At 39.3% G+C, this 4,741-nt stretch overlaps 1 protein-coding gene across 1 annotated transcript in view; it reads left to right on the top strand.

Annotated features, from left to right (window-relative positions):
• Window positions 1-279: 279 nt before the first annotated feature.
• The window catches only part of LOC111340119 (uncharacterized), an 8,610-nt gene continuing 4,148 nt past the window's right edge, over window positions 280-4,741 (top strand). Inside the window, exon 1 of the mRNA XM_022946907.2 lies at window positions 280-4,741. This exon is cut by the window's right edge and continues 1,092 nt beyond it. The gene's annotated coding sequence lies outside the window, so the exon portion shown is untranslated.

Genomic DNA, 4,741 nt, shown 5'->3' with positions numbered 1-4,741 from the left:
ACATAAGTTTACTTACGGCTTCATAATATAGGAACGTAACAGGCAGAATTTTTGCTTTGGCAAATAAAGGGATGGCATGCTCTCTTCGATCGGTGAAATAGATTAAGCGTAAAACTCGCTTTTGAAGAACTAAAATCTTGTTTAAATAAGCATTTGACGCATTGCCCCAGGCAAGGAGTCCATAAGTTATATAAGGTAGAATTAATGAATTGTAAATATTTACAAGGATAGTAGAGGGAACGAAGTACCTCAGCTTTGCAATCATCCCTATTGTTTTACTTATTTTTACGATAACAGAGTCAACGTGGTTTTTCCATGACAAATTTTGATCAATTAAAACGCCTAGATATTTGATATAACTTTTTTGCTCTAAACTAACTCTTCGGTTTGTCTCACAATCTAAAATACCTATTTGTGGAGAAAAATGCATTTTTTTCTGATGAGGACAATTTCCTCAGTCAATTTATCCAGTTGCTTCTTGAGATCTTCAATTTCATTCCTTAACTGCTGATTTTCTTTTTTTAGTTGGTTTCCTTTACCAGCCATAATTAGGGAAACTTAATAGAATAAAATCACACAGAGCGAGAAATATGCGTCCGCTCAGCTCAGCGTCCGCTCGACCGTAGCCAGGCTCTAATCGGAAAATTTAGACCCAGGGACGTGGATCTAGGACTTCTGGATCCCACAGACTCAATTCAGAAGATTTTTTGTTTTTCCATTGTAAATTTAGCTGAAATTCTGATTGGCTTCGCTTTCGTTGCCATGGTAACGGAAGCGCAAAATACTAGAGACCTTTATTTATGTGGATTTTTTTGATAAAAACGTTCTTTGTTGGGTAAAAGAATATTATATCCTAAAAATAGATAAACGTAAGTGACCTTTAGGGGCATAAAAAAATTTTTACATTTCTTTTGGGAATTTTTGGATTTTTTGACCAGAATGCTCCCTTAAATTGTGAATTCTGACACCTTTTGTTATTTTGGTAAGGAACGAAAATGCTACAATTGGAATAAATTCATGTGTGGCTCTTAAAAGAGAGGTTTTGAGAATTTTTTCGATTTTGCATAGTTAAAATGCCATGACTAACATCCAAATCTTCCTTTGAGCAAAATATTTGTAGTCCTTTTAAAACATGATCACGTACAAGGTTATGCTAGAGTAGTCCAAGTCACTAATACATTATGGTGGCAATTAAATTCCTGATCGTGTCTGGTTACTACGATGAGTTATAAACATGACTGGTTCATAGATGCCCCTTCTGGTTGCTTGAAGCTAGTGTTCACCAAAATTTATGACTTGAAAATGACAACGGCGTGGGTCGCGTTGAAAGGCATTTGATCACATGGTACGACCATAGCAGGGCACGCCTCATCCAGGACACAAAAATTAATCCAATTGGCTATGACCGCAGGTCGGTCGCGCGCAATAGACGTATAACTGAGACATCAGTGGGAAGGAAGTTACTTCATGTGTTTACAATTCAAGTGAATTACAGCGAGCATGCTGCACTTACCTCTTGTACTTGCTGCTTTTATGTAGGCCTATTTCAATTTCATAAATTTCCAGCTTCAAATGATTGCTTATACACTTCAAAACATTCGATGGAGGAGATTGATCGCCTTAGCATTTTACAGGAGAGTCCTCGGAAGACTTAACGAAGGATTCGCAGAAGGCTTTGGCGTTTACTTCGTCCTATAAACTCGTGGTTTGAAGTTCATTTCTACGATCCTTCTTTACCAGATGATTACTTTGAACAACAGCTTCATGTGAGAAGACCAACCTTCCAGGCACTCTTACGAGACAAGCCTAGGCATGATTGTATCACGCCAGAAAAAGTGCTGGCGATAGGACTTTAAAAGACAATTACGTGGGAACTCGTACGTATATATTGGCCCAGCGATGATTGTGGGAAAAGCAATGTGGTTGAAGCCGTGCAGGATGTTGTTAATGCCTCATCTGATGCAAGAAGTCAGTACATTAAGTTCCTAAGAACAGCCGCAGAAACTGCTGCCCTTATTCAAACATTTTGGGACAACACCCAATCAGAATTGGTAAATGTTGCGGGTGCAATCGATGGTACTCACACAAGTCGTAGCACCAAAGGAAAATGCTATCAATTACTTCAGTCTTTATTAACATGTTATGATTGTTCAAGGAGTTGTTGACAGTAAAGGCAAATTTATAGATGCAGTTTGTGGTTTCCCTGGCAGTGCTCACGATGCTAGGGTGCTGCGAAATAGCAACCTATATGACAAAGCTGAAAGAGGAGCCATACTTCAAGAACCCTGTGTTAACCCCTAGGGGACTGAGGGGGTGGGGGTTTTTTGACTCAATTGGTGACATGACATTACTAATTAGGCCACCAATTTTTTTTAATATGGCAGAAAACAATAAAACTAACATTTTTAGAAAGAGGAGATTTTGTACTTTCATTTGGTGCAATGAACTAATACATGTGTCTTACAGAAAAAATATGAAAAATCCAGAAAGGTAATAAAACAGATTTTTTCCCCAACCGTCCTCAAATTAGAGAACAGAACTGAAGTGAAAATTTTGTCAACACAATAACTGTACACAATATCAAATTCTATATACACAGAACACTTTTCCTAGCACAAAATAAAACACTACTGTTCTTCTCTTAACCATATTTAGTTGCAAACTTGATGTCAGTCAGTAGTCTCAAAATCATTTTAGTGTTCACTTGAATCAACCTCAAACCTCGATAAGTAAATTAATGTTTTGATCAAAGGAAACATAAAATCATCTTGATCTCCTTTGAAGTGGTCTGCCTGGACCATTTCTTGGTCTGCCATGACTGTCTTTGAGTCTCTTGGGACCATTTCTACTGGGGTCATCAAAAAGATAACTCTGCAGTGTGTGGTAGCGCTCAAAGCAAGGTGCTGGACACATACGCACTTGGCAAACTGAGCACTCATAGACTGTTTCCACTCGTTGAATATGTATTTTACAGTTTCTGTGAGTATCAGTTACCCACAAGATGGTGAAACTGCTGGCGGTCAAAGCGGACATCCTGTACTGCTACATTGCCTCCAGAAAAGTTGTTCCATCGAAAAGAATTTTCTCCTATCAGTTCCCGCACAAGATTCTCTTTGAATTTGACAATGGTGACTCTAGGATGGCCAGCTCTTCTATACATGATGTGGGCATTCAACACAGCAACTTCAAGCATATGAAAGAAAATTTTGTAATACCAAATATTTCCTTTCATAAGCCTGCAGCAAGTTGCTATGCGTTGATCACCCAAATCAACTCCTCCCATATGGGAGTTGTACAGTTTAATCAACTGTGGCTGTGCAATGTTCTGCCTTTGCCATTGTCCTCGTGTTCTCACCCTTCTCTCTATCTGTCCAATTCCCAAACCCTCAGGGAGAGTTGAGAGTAAATGTACCAGCTTTCGGTCCTTCCATGTCACACAGATGAGGTTGCCACTTTGACGGAAAAGTGATTCTCCCCTGACAAGGCTGTTGACCTGCTCGCATTGCTGGTCAACAATGTCCTGAGGTAGGTACTTTCTATTTCCCCTCACTGTTCCACAGGCTCTAATTCCCCTTTTTTCCAGTTCTAGAAAGAGAGGTACACTGGTATACCAGTTGTCAACAAACTATTTGTAACCTTTGTTGAAATAAGGCTCTGTTAGCTTTAGAACAACTTGCTTAGCCAAATCCTTGCTTGCTGCTGGACCCTCTTTTTCAGTGTAAGTAGAAGTACCAAGTACATAGCCAGATGCTGAATCTGCTATAACAAAACCTTTGATCCCAAATCTGCTTCTCTTCAAAGGCAAAAATTGTCTGAAGTGAACACGGCCCTTGAATTTGATCAGTCTCATCAACAGATAAATTCTGAGAAGGCGCATATACAGCTGTAAATCTAGGCACAAGAGCATCTAAAAATGGTCTAATTTTCCACAGTTTATCCCTGTTGGGATCTGTCTGGTCTGGGGCATTGCAATTATTTACAAAGTGGGAGATATCTCAGAATGTGAAGGTAGCGGTCTCTTGACATGGTGCTAGAAAACAGTGGAGTTTTGGTGACCAAATCAGTTGACTAGTAAGCTTTCAAATTGCTTTTTTTGACAAGACCCATTGCCAATGTGAGCCCAAGCCAAGCCTTCAGCTCCGGAAGGGTAAAATCGTGGAGATCACCCAGGGAATTGTCCTCAAGCTGCCGTTTTTGACGCTCAAACCGTTTGGTCTTGTGAATAATCAGCTGATAAACATCGTGAGTAAACAGAAGTTGGAAGTAATCTAAACAATTACTGTCATTGTCCATTTCTACCCTCATACCAACCTCTTCGTGAAAATTTATGCCTTCTAGGGGTTGTATAGTAGATGTCCATCTCATATTGGAGTAGTTTTGCTCCTCGTCATCGCTGCGATCACAGTTTAGTTTACGTTTTTCGTAAAGTTTCCATTGAATTGACAACGAATAAGCATACTACCTTGAGATATAGGAAATTTAAGAATTTTAACTCTGATCACTTTCGTAACGATATAGGTCAACAGGATTGGAGTAGCATCAAAAGCTATTCTGATCCTAATTTAATGTGGGCTGTATGGAAACAGCTATTCCTGGAATGTGTAAACAAGCATGCCCCACTTCATGTAAAACGGGCACGTGCCTCAAAGTCACCTTGGATTACACCTTACTTAAAGAAATGAATGCATGACAGAGATATTCTTAAATTGAAAGCATCGCGTTCTAAGGATGCTAATGACTG

This window comes from Stylophora pistillata, chromosome 1 (genome assembly GCF_964205215.1).
Source record: "Stylophora pistillata chromosome 1, jaStyPist1.2, whole genome shotgun sequence".
In the NCBI taxonomy this organism is placed as follows: domain Eukaryota; kingdom Metazoa; phylum Cnidaria; class Anthozoa; order Scleractinia; family Pocilloporidae; genus Stylophora; species Stylophora pistillata.
This window is presented reverse-complemented; position numbering and strand designations above follow the sequence as displayed.